Genomic DNA, 16,845 nt, shown 5'->3' on the forward strand with positions numbered 1-16,845 from the left:
ATTATTGTTATTATCATTATACAAGTATGTGTTAGCTTTATAAGTCTACACAATTTTTAAATGCCTCAAAAGCTAGGATGATAGGACAATAAAATATGCAAAAGTCTAAGGTAGGTCAGCATCTAACACAGACACAGTGCATACATGCTATTGAGGCCAAATGTTGTGGCTTACAAGTGGTTTGTTTATGGACATTCCAGTATCTATTTGTCTTTAAAACTTTATGGTTTACAACTCTGCTTCTTAGCCTCTAGCTTATACAGCCTCCATATATAAATGAAATGTTCAGTACGAGCAGTAGAACACCACTAATACAAGTAATGGTTATAGGAGAGTAACTCATATTAACAGTTTATAGATTAGAGTGTGTGTGCTATAAGTTCACAAACTTTACATGATCTGCAATATTTATATCGGCCTTCTGCAGTCCAAAGTTTTTCACTTGTTTTTTTACTGAAGCTTTTCTCTCTGGAACAAGTATTTGTAATATTTTTAGAAGTGTCCAAGTGGGTGAATAGTGTTGTATAAACAATGTATTACAAGAGACATTTTTTTCAAAGTATATGTTTACATTTTAAATAATACTGAAATCTATAGTTTTTACATTCAATCTATTCAAGTGAATTATGTAAAGACAAAAATAAACATGAATCATTTCTCAAATTACAGGAAAACCAAAACTTTGATTTCAATGATGAAGCATTTAGATGAAATGAGAAGGTATTTTACAGTATATGCTGCAATGTTGAATCCCTGCTGTTGACATAACTATTCACAGAAAAAGGGAGTGTAGAAGAGATGTATGCAAAGGAGATGACACCTAGAGGGAAGATCAAACATGAGGCAGGTATAGACAGATCAAAAGGTGTCAGGAATGTCTGAGGTCAAAGGAAACAAGAAGGCAGCATTATAAGGAAAATGTGTCAGATGGTTATTAAATAGAATAGAATGCCTTTTATTGCCACTATACACATGTACAATGAGATTAAAATCAGCTCCTCCAGTGCAGACATATATGTAGAACACAACAAATAAATAAACAAATGGTGCAAAAAGTTACAAGAAAAAGTTCTACGACGCTATATACATATGGAAAGAATAAATAACTATTGCACTATTGAGTTATTGCACATTATTTAAATATTGCACAATAATGATGATTATGTGCAGTGAGTAGTGGATGTTGGACCCTGAGAGTAATGATATTATACAATATACAGATATTGCACAGTTATTATCAATACCATTTAGATATTGGATATTGCAGTTGATGGATAGAAGGATGTCCAGGGATTGGGGGGTTAGACTGTGTAGTCAGTGCATGTGTGAGTTTAGAATGGTTATGACTTTTGGGAAAAAACTGTTCTTGAGTCTGTTTGTCCTTGTTGTGATGCACCTGTAGCGCCTCCCTCAGGGCAACAGGTCAAACAGATCAGAGCCAGGGTGGGAGCTGTCCTTGATGATGTTTTTTTGCTTTGCTGAGGCAGCGGGAGGTGTAAATGTCCATCAGGGAGGGGAGAGGGCAGCCGATGATGTTCTCTGCTGCCTTTACTACTCTGTGAAACCTCTCCCTGTCTGCCATGGTGCAGCTGCTGTACCATGCTGTGATACAGTGCATCAACAGGCTCTCGATGGACAAGCGGTAGAAGGTCAGTAGCAAGTTGGAGTCCAGGTTGTGCTTTCTGAGGACCCTCAGGAAGTGTAACCGCTGCTGAGCCTTCTTGATGACTGCTGTGATGTTGTCTGTCCAGGAGATGTCAGCGGAGATAAGGACGCCGAGAAACCAGAAGGTATGGACCCTCTCCACACACTTGCCGTTGATGTAAAGAGGGACTAAGTCAGTGCTGTGCCTCCTGAAGTCGACAATGATCTCCTTGGTTTTCCTGGTGTTCAGAACCAGATTGTTCTTTGAACACCAGGCTGCCAACTTCAGGACCTCCTCTCTGTAAGCTGCCTCGTCTCCCTTTGAGATGAGTCCGACCACTGTGGTGTCATCAGCAAACTTGACGATGAGGTTGTTGTTGTGGGCCGGACTGCAGTCGTGGGTGTAGAGATAGTACAGGAGGGGGCTCAGCACACAGCCTTGTGGGATAACCGGTGTTCAGTGTGCGAATGGAGGAGAGGTGGGGGCCGAGTCTCACAGTCTGGAGCCAGGGAAGTAAGTGAAAAATCTTTACAGGTAAAGCAGAGGAAGGTGACTGCTAACTATCTTTTTTGAATTATACAGACTATTCATTGGAAAAGGAGAGAAAATTCTTGTGAATGAACTTTGTGTATATTTATTTATAGCTATTGTGTGGAACTGAGAGTTTTGAAGATTTTTTAAGTAAACTGTTTTTTATTTTTTAAAGCAATAGTGACTAAATATCTTTTTAAGGTAGGATCAAAATGAAGCAAGCAATGAAAACTGTTTTTCTTCTCAAAGCAAATCAATGGCTATACTCGTATTCACCATATTTGCAAAATATGATTTCCCATTTATTGTAATACAAGTCACACAATGAAAAAAATAACAGACAAATATCCACTGGAGTCCTTAAACATACTCTCCTTCTGTTTTTGGAAAAGAAACCTTTACAAAAATAAAAAAAAAAGCCAAAACTATGACAATGGATTTCTGCGCTTATGGTGCTGATCAAACTCCAGGTATAGGAAGTAGCCAAGCTACCATAAACTGAGATTAGAAATTAAATGTTTTGGACCAAAAAAAAACTGTGTTGTATGTAAACATGGATATAATGAGGTGAACACAGGGCGGAGTGGTGGCTCTGAGGCTAAGGATCTGCGCTGGTATCCCGAAGGTTGCCAGTTCGAATCCCCGTCACTGCCACAAGAGATCCTGCTCTGCTGGGCCCTTGAGCAAGGCCCTTAACCTTTAATTGTTCCAGGGGCGCTGTACAATGGCTGACCCTGCGCTCTGACCCCAAGGGGTATGCGAAAACTACCAAATTGCTAATTCAAGAAATTGTATAAGGCGAAATAAAGAACAAAAAAAAAAAAAACTTCACTGTTGTGGAAGAATAATTTTAGGGTATCATAGCATTCATCTTAAAGAAATAGCATAAAGGGTTAATAAATGTCAGAAACCTTTGCAGGCATATTAGGAAACCAGATAAAGGTCAACTGAACAACAAAATGTACAGAAAGATGACTAAGAAATCAACTGATGTCCTGTGAAACAACCAGAATGGATAGTTGTTATATGCACAGAAATTTCAAGGGTGGTGGCTCAAGTTAAGGGTATAAAAAAAGACCAGAATATAATATAACAGACTTTTATTTTATTTAAGTCATTTGGGTGTAAACCAATGAACCATCCAGAGTAAAATATATGCATTGATTGACACTGTATGTAAATTCAATAGTATATACTGTAAAATGAATCTCTATTCTTTGTTTCTCTGATCATTCTGATCATGCTGTAACAGACTGCCTTTGAAGAATGCTCCCTCTAAGGCATTTTGCCAAGGAGTAATTAAAAGATAAAATGAACAGCTTTTCTCCTTCTTGATTACTGATTTGTTCTGATAGAGGATGTTTCCTTAATAAGATCTTACATTTCTACCACACTGTCACACTTTATAATCTATCTGTGTGTTTTTTGTACTTTTTATGTATACAATATTCCATTTAAACAGCTCTAAAAGATCATCTCAGTGATTATATGGCACTTGTCATATAATCCTGCCGATAAGATAACCTGCTGTAAGGACAGTGGTGTCATTCAGGCAGGTGGTGTTTGGCACTAACCAGATTTGTTTGAAAAGGAAAACAGATCCATCTTGTCCAGGATGACTTTGTTAGAAATAATCGCCTGTACTATCTTAGATAACTCAGTCAAATTAAATGATCTATTTGTTTAGATGGTTGACACTGTAATCTGCCAATTATATTATTGTGTGTTTTAAATTGCCTGACTTTTAATTAATTCCCATTCTTTTAATCTGCTGCAGGATTGTTATGGCTGTAGAATATTCTGAGGAGCAATAAAAGCAGAAATTAATCCCAGCAAGTCACTCTAAAATAACAGTTTTTCTATGTTGTATTAAGAAAACTGGAATACCTTGTGAATATCTACACACTTGCAGCAACAACATGCTAATTCCACATGTTCAGTCTCTGCGTCAGGACTTGGACCCTGACTTTTGCAGCAGTGAGGCAGCAGTGCTTGAAAAATTAATAAATATTCTTTAATTCCAAAAAACGTTAAATCAAAGTGGAGCAGATAGCAAGAGCCAAAGCTCTACTGGGCAACTGTCCATTACAGCCATTGAATTTACTAATAGCTTCAAAATCACCAATAAATTTAGCCTACATGTTTTTGAGATACAGAAATATAAACACGCTGAGAAAACACCTGCAGACACATAGAGAACATGCAGACCCTTTTGTGATATTTGAACCTATAAATGTGGAGGTGTCAGACAGTAATGCTATCCACTAAAGATCAATGCCTAACTTTATCCAAATTTATTTCTTGTTTTGTCAGTCACTGTTGTCACGCATCACCTTGCCAGCTCTGATCTGGTATGTGGTACCACCTCAGGGCGAGAGTGTGTTGTCACAAACTGTCTTGTCTCTTCCCACTGCAGCACAGAGAATGCCTCCCAGGAAACTGACTGGCCACACCCCCATAATTTCCTCAACTCCCACCCCTTGTAGTCGGAAACATATAAAAAGAGCCTGCCCCTGGAAAGTGGCATCTCACTTAGACTCGGACTTGCAGCGGGCCGGAGCTAACAGTTTGACGGTCAGAAAGCTTATTTTGTGTTCTAGAGCCTCTGTGCACTTGTTTATTTAATTGCAGCCTTTTAGTTGGGAAAAAGATATTAAACAGGATGGCTTGGTTAGCACTCTAACAATTTTTGGGACTCCGCAGTTTCACTTGTTCAGCACACTGTAAATTCTTACCGAATGGAAAAAGATATTAATCTTAACTCTAAACACTCTAATGTCTTTTAGGTTTTCCCAAATGCAGTATTTACTATAATTTATGTCAGGAGATTACACAGGAAAAATAACTGAATAGGCTGTTTATGCATATATGTACCCCCCGTTCATGTGCAATGTTTCCTTTTTGAACTGCATAGTATCACCTGAGTGAGATACAGATTAAGGCATAATGCATTATAAAGTGTTTATAGAACAATGCAGTGATTATAATTTCTACTTCATTTCACCAAAAATATACACTTGAGTACTATCACATGCCATACATGATTGTACATTCCATCTAAAATGAATAAAATATGCACTTTTGAACTCACGGCTTTGTCATAAAGGTGCTTGCAAGCTGACCCCAAATTATAAAATAAACAATAACAATATAGGTTTCAGGTTACTGAAGGCTCATTACAATAATAATAATAACTAAAAACAACAAACCTACAACCTTTCAAGGTCTAGGTATTCAGTGATTACCCTCTTTAACCCATGGTGTGCCCGAAACACGTAACCACAAAGTTGTGCATTAATCCAACGTGTAATTCTTTCCCTGCTCTCTCCTTCCCTTTTACTTTTTTCTTTGGCCTCGCTTCCTTAATCCAGTCTATTGCCAAATCTATATTATCACTATAAATTCAATACATTTTTGTACAGCGCTCTTCAGTGGGTACAGGCTCTCATAGTGAATACTTAGATTTCCAGATATAATGCAGTAAAGCATGCATCATTGCGGTTGAACACACAGTAAAACAAAGCACTTTTAGTTCAAATAACATAAATAAACTGTGATAAGTCTGTTAACATTATAGAGGAAAGGAAAAAAAAATTAGTTAACTGCATTTCTGGAGGAAATAAAAAAACTGGGGGGCGTCCACAGGCAATTTTAACAAACAAAGTCTCAGTCAAAGACTGTCAACTGTCTCAACCAACTGTCTTTCCACCCCACTCCACAACATTCCACAATATTATATTATAACAACATGCTGAGAAGCCTAATAAGAACACCAAATCCTTTCATCCTTGAACTCCAAGACTTCCGATATCTCTGGTGACGTAATGATCATCTTATTTTTCATTTTCATGCAACTATATAGCAAGCAAAATTAATCAGCAGCTGTAAGCAGGTTATGCTAGAAAAAACTACAGACACTTAAGCCTGGATTTAAATGTTGTTGTTGTAGTTGTTTGGAGTGTCAGATTTCCCATTACAGTTGCTGATCTAATCGCCAGACCATGTCACTTTACAACACTGAAAATCACTGGCCATGTCATATTTACCAAATTCATGCCAACCTTCCTGAACAATCTTGCTCTTCCTTTTTTGTGACATCCAATGACGTACTGCCTGATGGAGCCAGGGCTGTACAAAGTGTTAACAGGTATGTCGAGTTAAGTCACAAGCTTCTCTTCAGAGGTTCGCTGCTGGAGTCTTTTGGGTCTAAAACATCTGCTTTCCTTATTCCTCATTACTACATTATACGAGGGATGTTCAGTTATAAACAGGAAGTTTCATGCTCTGTTCTTATAAAGAGTGCAAGGTAGACATGACTTATTGGACAAAAACACATGTTTGAACTTGTCGGTAGTAGTGCTAGCTGCTTTTTCCCCTCTTCCAGTCAGTTGTACTCAACATGCAGGAGGTGCACAGTAGTGTTGCACAGCGAATTATCATTACATTTTTGACAAATGAAGGAGTCATTCCATCTCAGAGTTAAAAATCAGTTTGGGGATGGAAGTCTTTCTCAGTCTAGAGTGTATGATTGGTGCAAGTCATTCAGAGAGGGACTATCATCTCTTCGGTCCACTTAAAGAAATTTTAGGAGGGAAGAAATTCAAGTTGAGTGAGAAGGTTATTGACGCTGTGCAAGAATGGGTCAACATGCAGTCAAAACACTTCTACTCTTCTGGGATTAAGAAGCTTCCTGGACGCTGGAAGAAGTGTATTGCAGTGGCAGGAGACAACATAGAAAAATAGTGTGTAAGTTGTCTTATTTTATTCAATAAATAAAGTGTAGCTCATAAATTCTTTTTTATATTTGAACACCCCTTGTATATATTGTACTTCTGGTAGAACATTCATTGGTTGTCAGCTGTCATGCACAGAGTCTGCTCCAACGACAAAAGACATAATCAGACCTGTTAGATTTGGTCATAGGCAGACTAGTCACAGGAGTGCACTGCTAATTGCTTCGAATTCAGTAAAATTATGTAAATGAAGGCTATGACAGAAAATCGCTACTAAGGTCACAATATGTGACATAGCCTTAACACAAGCAGGCAGATCATTTCATAGGGCCATGTAGCTATAAGCCCCTACCACCCAATATTTTCTTGTTAATTATTGGAATCTTCAGTAAAATGGCATGTTGAAATTGTAACATACATTTTGATATGTCTGTATTTATAAACTGAGATAAGTAAGGACACTTAAAACTTTACATGCAAAATGATGAATTTTGAAATTAGCCGTAAAGTTAATTGGAAGCCAGTGTAAGGACTTAAGAAGATGATTTATGTGGTTGTATTTCCAGCTTCCAGTAATCATTCCTGCAGCAACATTCTGAATTAATTGAAACCTACAAAACAGAATGATTTGAACAGCCAGTAGTCAATTCTGCTTGAAATTAATTAACTTCTCTGTATCCTCCATTTTTAGAATTGTCAGTTTTTGTGAACAACATGTTTCTGCTGTGTTATTTGTTCTTCTGAGCTGGAGCACTGCTTTCATTATTTAAGCTTTGGAATTCTATGATGATGAGACCCCTACTCAGATCAACTGACACGTATAGTATCCTCATGGAACAATAAGATATTCCTTTATATGAAAATCCATTTTTGCCCATTTTACACATTTGTAACTGCATGGATACAACAAAGCAAATTGTGCATATGGATAAATTAAACAGAACATTCTCCGACCCATCAAATCCAGTTTCTGTAAAATGCTTAAGTGAAAATCAAAGAGTTTCTAGGTCAATACCTGTTAACTGACCTTCTTAGATTGATCTGACTGGTAAGGCCTAAGGTGCAATGGAAGGAGCCTACTTGATTAACAGGCATGTCAATGTAAAAAAATCTTGGAACGTCTTCTAGTATGCAAAGATGTGAACAAAAAATAGTTTTCAATATATTTTCCTAAAAAACGAAAATATGTTTTTGTGTGGGGTAATCCATTTTTTTAAAATCCATAACTGACTTTTTAATCAAGCCTGAATAAGAAAATCTTTTACTATGACTATTTACAATGAGAAGTGAGAGTTTGGGTCACCTGACACTGTTTAGATTAAGGAATGGATGGAAGAGTAAAGCAGCATCCATCTGTTTCTCTGATGCCAAAGACTCATCAGGATCAGCGTAAATCACAGACAAAACAGCAGTAAGGATGATTTTGTGTATTGACAATCCTGGGAGACATGGACCACAGAAGCTGAATGGCAGGGTAAAAAAACTAAAAGAAAATTACACATTTTATTAGAATTGAGTGATGTTTAGGCCTATGTCTGTACATTTGGGGTGTAAAAGTAAAAATAATTAGTGATCCTTGTGATGTCAAAATGGGACTTTTGTGATTAGAATAATTACCAGTTGCAAAGGAAGCCTGGAAAAATATGTTGTGATATATATGGGTAGTCATTTTTTGATATAAGGACTTATATAAGATGATGAACAATGTAAAAATATGTATTCCAGTACTTATGGGAAATTCCCAAATGCAACCACAGAGCAGCTGGAAAAAAAATTCAGAGATTTATTTGGTACATTTAAATGCAGTCAATCTGATGGTTGTATGTCTCTGCTCAGGAATTTGCTCAAAATTAGGCTCTGCTGCTGTCTTATCGAGAACAAGTACCTGAGAGAAAGAAGGGATGAGTAAAATAGGAGAAGTGCAATAGAAGCTGAGAAGTCAGGCTGCTTCTATGTTTCAAGCACCCTTGCACACAGAAAAACGATTGGCTGATGGAGCTTACGTGCCTCACGGAACAGCCAAAGGCTATGATAAGGCAGACCCCACAAATGGAAAGTTCAGCTCTGCTAAAAAAAATTTTAAAAAAAGACATAAAGAAGCAGAGGGACAAAATATCTATCACCTTCTTATAATAACTAAAACCTTTTAATACAGGTAGTCCCCAGGTTACGGGCATCCGACCTACGGCTTATGAACGGGCCGCAACTGCGATGCATGTGCCTCAGTAACTGCTGCTCCATCATCTTTGGCCTGGGAACACTGCAAGCTGTGGCTGGACGAAGGCTGGAGGGGGGCGATTTCACTGCCTGCGCAGTGTAGTGTCCCTCGAGCAGCTCTCGGCAGCAAGCGGTTTCACTGCCCACCCACTACACACGGCTGCCCCGTTCGTTCTCGGTGGGTGGCTGGTAATGCTGCAAGCGGTGACCCAGTTGTGGCTGAACAGAGGCCATTGAGGGTGAACGGGGCGGCGGAGGGTAGCATTGTAGTGTGCATCGGTGGGCTGCCTATTGAATGGGGGCGATTCACTACCCACCTTTGACCACACTGTGTTCGTTCTCGGTGGGCGGACGCTGCAGGCAGCATACCGTAGTGGAGGTGACTGTGAGGTGGGCTGGTGATGAACCACCCGTCGATGCCCCCATTCATTCTCAATAGCAAGCTTGCTTGTACTGTTACATACATAGCAGGATGTTGTCTCTTGTCAGTACATCAGACGTGTTGATGACTGGTGCCTTCCTGCTGTGATAATGTGTACAGTGCTGTGCAGAAGAGCTCATCTTAATCTTTTGTCTTCACCCTTCAACAATGTCTCTGAAACACAAATCTGATGCAAATGCTAGTGATACAGTAAAGAAGAGGAAAAACATCACCATGGAAAATAAAGTAGAAATAATAAAAAGGTCAGAGAGAGGTGAAACTCCATCATTCATTGGCAGAGCACTTGGTTACAGTCGGTCAACAACAGCATTTATTAAAATAACGTACCTGTTCCGACTTACATACAATTTCAACTTAAGTACAAACCTACAGTCCCTATCTCGTATGTAACCCGGGGACTGCCTGTAGTTTGTTTTGTCCTCTTTTAGTTGTGCTCATAAAGATAATAAAGCTGCCAGGTTTGCTGTGTGACATGAATTGTGCTTTTCCTTCTTTAAAGTTTTGGTTTTTAGATATGTGATTACAATTATCATCTCTCAGGATCTTCTCCCACACATCACACACACAGTTAATGGCTCCCTAACGACTGGCCATGTTCCCACTGCCTTTAAGTCTGCTGTTGTCACACCAGTTCTTAAGAAACCTACTCTGGACTGCTCAGATATTAACCACTACAGACCAGTATCCCTGCTCTCTTTTCTTTCTAAAGTACTGGAACGAGCAGTGTATAACCAACTTAACTTGTTTTTATCTAATAACGCCCTTCTTGACCCTCACCAGTCTGGATTCAAAGCAGCTCATTCTACCGAGACTGCACTTCTTGCTGTCTCTGAAACCCTTCACACAGCCAGATCTACAAACCTGTCCTCAGTCCTCATACTTCTGGACCTATCTGCAGCCTTTGACACGGTCAACCATCAGATACTTCTGGAAACTCTCACTAGTCTTGGGATCTCAAGCATTGTCTGGCAATGGTTTGCTTCTTACCTTGCTGACCGGACATTCCAGGTTGCCTGGCAAGGCTCCCAGTCAGCTCCACGAAGACTGACCACTGGTGTTCCTCAGGGCTCTGTCCTAGGACCCCTTCTCTTCTCCTTATACACAGGTTCTCTTGGGAAGGTAATAGCTGGACATGGATTCTCTTACCACTGCTATGCGGATGACAGTCAACTCATTCTCTCCTTTCCACCCGATGACCAGCAGGTCTCAACCCGCATCTCAAACTGCCTTGCTGATATCTCCTCTTGGATGACTTCCCACCACCTCAAGTTGAATCCCAGCAAGACTGAACTCTTGTATATCAGAGGCAACTCATCTCCGAATCTTGACCTTGCAATCTCTCTTGACAACTCGGTTATCGTCCCCTCAAAAACGGCAAGAAGTCTTGGTGTCACTCTAGATGAAGAATTGTCTTTCTCTCCACACATCAGCAACCTCTCCAGGTCCTGCAGATATCTCCTTTACAACATTAGGAGAATCCGCCCCTTTCTCACTACAGAGGCTACTCAGCTTCTCGTCCAGACCTTGGTCATCTCTAAGCTGGACTACTGCAACTCTCTGCTGTCTGGACTTTCACTAAAGGCAACACGACCACTTCAACTGATCCAGAATGCAGCTGCAAGACTCATTTTTGATATTCCCAAATTCTCGCACACTACACCTCTGCTGCGGAACCTGCACTGGCTCCCTGTGGCTGCCCGCATCAGGTTCAAAACCCTAACACTTGCCTTTAAGGCCAAAACTGGAGCTGCACCACCTTACATATCAGCACTGGTCAAGCAGCGTGTCACTTCTCGCTGTCTCAGAACATCAAGCACTGCACGTCTCGAACCACCCTTACTTAAAAGAAGAGGACGACATGCATCAAGACTCTTTGCAGTGTTGGCTCCTCAGTGGTGGAACGAACTTCCTCTTGCTGTACGAACAGCGGAGACCCTCACTGTCTTCAAACGTCGCCTGAAGACACACTTCTTTCAACAGCACTTGGACTAAAGTCCCCATACTTTTTTTTCTACCCTTTTTTTTTCAAAAAAAAAAAAAAAAAAAAATTTTGTACTAACTTACTACTTTCTTCTAGCAGGGTTTTGTATACAACTTGGTCAGCGGTAACTTGTTTAATGACAGTAGATTTAATCCTAGCCTTAAAGACCGAAGAACAGTCGTAGACTACTAAGCACTGTTGTAAGTCGCTCTGGATAAGAGCGTCTGCTAAATGATGTAAATGTAAATGTAAATTATACAAGAAGGATCTAGTATGAAGACATTTTAGCACCATTGAAGTCAGTCACAAGACAAGATGGATGGATGGATGGATGGAAGGATAGATGAACATCACATTATCACATTTTATCATTTAAACCAACAGCATGAACTGTCTACTATATTTAAGGAATATAAACTGAAAATAAATTGCAAAATATCTATCCATTTTTCAAAACCTGCTTATCTGAAGCAGGGTCATGGGGAATCCTGAGCCTATCCCAGCAAACACTGGGTACAAAGCAAGAACAACACCTGGACAGGGCGCCAGCCCATTGTAGGGAGAATACACGCACATAATAGGGTCCAACTGAGCATTGCCAATCCATGTTACTAAATGCAAAGTCCATCCATCTGTCAATTTTCTAAACCCACTTTATCCTGAGCAGGATCACAGGGGAAGTTACAGCCTAACTCAAAAAAGCTGCAAGGCAGGAACAATCCCTAGGCAGAGCATCAGTCCACAGCAGGGTGAACACAAATACACACACACTCGTGGATCATGGGAAAATTAGTATTGTCAATCCATGTTACCAAATGTTGATTTTATTACCAATCTATCCATATATTTATCTTCTTCTGTGGTCATTTTTCAACTTTCTTTATCAGTTACTGAGAGGGAAAAGAAAAAAGTGTTTGAAATCGCCTGCCTGGTAAATTAGGACATCCTGCTTTCACTTATGTCAGCACTGTACGTTAAACAAAATATTATGCATCCATTTTTGTTTTAAATAATTGTAAACTACTATGTAACTTTAATGATACTGAAATTTGCACATAGATGAAATAATATTCATTCCTCTGGAGTATTTAAAGAAATTAATGAATGTTTAAAGAAACATTACTTAATTAAAGTTTTGTAATATAAGGACCACTTCTTCACAAAAAGTAACAAAAAAATTACATTTCCAAAAGATCTGCAGCCAGTTTCATGAATGAGTATCAACTTGTTTAAAGCCTTTAACTCTCCATGAAACTACTGAAGGTGTCACTGACCTTGTCTCCCAGAAAATTAAAGAAACCACACAATTTTGTGCACAGACATGAACATAATTAGAAAGGTCTGTCATTGCATTTTTAAATGTCCTAAATAAGCCAGCATCAAAATTCAGTTTTTATTACCGAAGACATCTTGCTTTGATCCATAGGCCAACATCAGGATTTTTTCTCTTTTGTTTATTTAACCCTGTCTTAATAAAGTCTTCAGCCAACATTGTGTCAAGCCTTATTAGCACATTCCTGATTATCATGAGGTGCTCTTGTGACCCTTATAAACTGAAGATCCACAAGTCATCCTGATAAACTGTTGGCTTAGATCTTGACAGCAGATGATTGTATTCAGATTGAAGTGTGGATTAGCGAATGTCAGAGGTGTCACTGAATTTGTTCTTCGGTGACCTCATTCTTACTCCCCTTGAAGACTTCAACTTCAAAGCTGTAGCTATTTGACTGACTTGTGAAAAAAACATAACCCAGATGTGTGACCTACTGTTGATTTTCTCTTGAGAGGAGATCTATTTTAAAGCCACTATCATAATTGTATTTTCTTATCCTTCTGCATTTTGGCATTAAATGTTACATTTCTTTAAAAAGAGAGTAATCCTTACACTCAGTTTTTGGTGTATATAGCACATTTTAATGTTGTCAGTCAAACAGCTATGGCTGTATATTAAAAAAAATTGCAGTAGGCATTATGTCCATCCATCTATCCATTTTCCAACCCGCTGAATCCGAACACAGGGTCACGGGGTAGGCATTATATACCTGAATTAAATAAATCTGATAGAAAAAGAATTAAAATGTGATATGTGTATTTACACTGATATAAATATAGCTCCTAACTAAGATGAGCAACCAGTTCAGTTAAGGATAAAGCAGGATAGTTTTCAATAAAGGGATTCAAAAAGGAAATGTTATTTTAAGATAAATAAACATTATGGTTTAGAAAATAATTTACAATCAAAAGAAGTAAGACAAATTTATGTGACATTTGTGCATACTCCTTTTGTGTAACTGGGTATTGCTCATGGTATTCCCGTTTTCCTCTTATATCCAAAAAAACACAGGTTTTTGTTCCTTGATTACGTGGATTTCAAAAAGTATATAATAATAATAACTACAAAATGAGGTTAATTGGCAACTTCAAATTAATACAGTGTGAGTTAGTGTGGGTGTATGAGAGTGTCCTGAAACAGACCAGCACTGCAGACAGAAGTGGTTCCCATTTAATGACCCTGAACTGGGTAAATGAGTTAAAATAATAGATGGAATATACTGTAGTAGTGCAGTCATAATACATTTATTGTAAATTAGAAAAACCCATACAGCAAAATCAAGTACTGTATATGAAGCACATTATTACAACAGTGTTAATTTTTTTCCAGGTGGTGTGAGCTACCATCCCTGCAAGTCAGAAAGAAAAATGCTAACATTATGGCAAACATTATACTGAGTAAATGAAATAGCTGGTAGCTACAAAGAAAAAAATAGAACATTTTAAATATGAAGAATTTTCCACTTGTCCACTGTTAAATTATGACAATGCATACACTTAAGGAACCACCACGAAGCTAAAACCAGCTGTTTGCAGGCTGCTCCAGCTCTCACAGATGTGCCAACTGACCATACCAGCTGCTGCTGTGCACATGCTTTTGTATGTGGGCCGAAAACAAAACAGGGTCCTACAAAATTGGCTGGTCACACCAGATATGCTAAGGAAGTAGATTTGGGTGGGTCAGTAGAGAACAGAAAATTGTAAGAAACATCTAGGAGTCAGGTAATATATTAATTTTATAAATCCACAAAGTAGAAAACACATGGAAACTGAATTAGAGGCAGACACGGGAAAAGTCAAAGCAAGTGAAAGAAGAATGACAAAATTTCCATAAGGTCGGCAAACGTTCAAAATCAAATAATCCAAAGCATACTTACAAGAAAATGGTCTTTGCAAAGGCATAAACTCACAGAATCAGTGCTCCATGAAGGGTTTGCTCTGTTTAACTCTGAACGCTTTCCTTCCTGTGGTTAATGGCAACTCTTAACTGTTGTTTTTTTTTTTGGATCAAATCCTTATTCAGAGATGTAAAGTGGCATAGAGATAGAGCCAAGTAACAGGTGTATCAACACCTAAGCTAATACCCTAAGTAGAGATCTAATAGTGATCAGAAATAGTACAATTAAGTCCATACATACTGTATACTGTTTCATTTCTAGCTTTTTTCTTTTATTTCAACATTTCTTACAATACAACGTTTTGTGCATGCTCTTATTATGTGCATATTTTGTATTCACCTCTTTCAGCACAGCCAGGACTGAACTTTTCAGTGCTTGTTTGGTGAATAAAATATAAATGTATCATTGTATTCCCTTGCATAAATTTTTCATTGCAGAGTTAGAAGGACCCAGAGCTTATGCTGGCACCACTAGGCACCAGGTAAGATGAAACCTTGGATGGGTTGCTCTTTAATCAAAGTGGACAACCACACAAACATCCATAGTTACCACTCTAAGCCTCCTATTTATCGCACATACACATCTTTCGATTGTGTCAAGAAATGGGTGTACAATGAAAAAAGAACAATGCACGGGCTGATTTCACCTCATTTTTTGCCCCTTTTATAAGCTTCCACAAGAGTAAATTTCCACTTAATAGTCTTGTCATTTTCTAGCGCACTTAATTCAGACCAGAGTTGTGGGGGTGATGGACCCTATATCAGCAGGCATAATGTGCAAGGCAGGAACAAAGAATGGATGGGGCACCAGTCCATTGCGGGGTAAACACACATACACACCCCAACCACATTTAGGATCGCCAATTCACCTAACATTTATGTCTTTGGTCTATGGGAGGAAACTGGAGCACCCGAAGGAAACCCACACAGGCACTAGGAGTTTATGCAAACTCTGTGCAGGAAGGCCCCAGATTGTGAACTCATGTCTCTTTACTCTGAGGTATCAGCAATACCAGTGCACCACCATGCTTGATATTTAATGAAAACAGCTCTATAAGATAACATAACATCACAAAGTTCAAACATCTCCATTAAGAAATTACTAAATGGTTATAGTGCAACAGGTGTATTATAAGATAGCGCATTCTATTATTATATTAACACATAACATTAGCAAAAATGTTATAATCTGTAAGGAAGTAGTAAAGTTGATGATAAAAGTCCAATCTAAATAAGGACTGATTCTCAACCTTCAATTCAGTATCCTTGAAGCTGACAGAAGACACAGTGGCTTTATATTGAATAAATCTCCCTTCCTCAGGGCCAGTCCACCTTCTTATAACAATTCTCTCTATACATAAAAAAATAGAAAATGGTATGCACATAAATAGAAAATAGTATGCACATACTATCACCTAATAGTTAGTTTTAACTATATAGAAACATGTTGGATGTATTTATAGATTGAAAGTGCACGTTAACTTGAATATTCAACATCCATATGTAAACAGCAAGTAGTTGCAGCTAGGAGGACATAATCATTAATATGACAAAGAAACAATTACAAATTGTACATTAAAGAAAACCAGTTATACAGATTTATACATTAAATCTACAAATTGAATGCTAATAATTATAACTAATAATTTTTTTACTTAATATAATTATGACACTAGTTTATGATACAATAAAAAACAAATAATGGAAACAATATTATAAACATCCTTATGATGATTTTTCCTTTAAACACAGTCTGCGTGGAGTTTGCATATTCTCCCCGTGTCTGCGTGGGTTTCCTCCGGGTGCACCAGTTTCCTCCCACTGTTCAAGACATATAGGGTAGGTGCATTGGCGATCCTAAATTGTGCTTGGTGTGTGGGTGTGCCCTGCGGTGGGCTGGCACCCTGCTCGTGGTTTGTTCCTGCCTTGCAAACTGTGTTGGCTGGGATTGGCTCCAGCAGAACCCCGTGACCCTGTGTTAGGATATAGTGTGTTGGATGGATGGATGGATGGATGGATGGATGGATGGATCTAGGCCAGTGTTTCCCAAACTCGGTCCTGGGGACC

The sequence above is a fragment of the Erpetoichthys calabaricus genome, chromosome 1 (assembly GCF_900747795.2).
Source record: "Erpetoichthys calabaricus chromosome 1, fErpCal1.3, whole genome shotgun sequence".
NCBI lineage: Eukaryota > Metazoa > Chordata > Cladistia > Polypteriformes > Polypteridae > Erpetoichthys > Erpetoichthys calabaricus.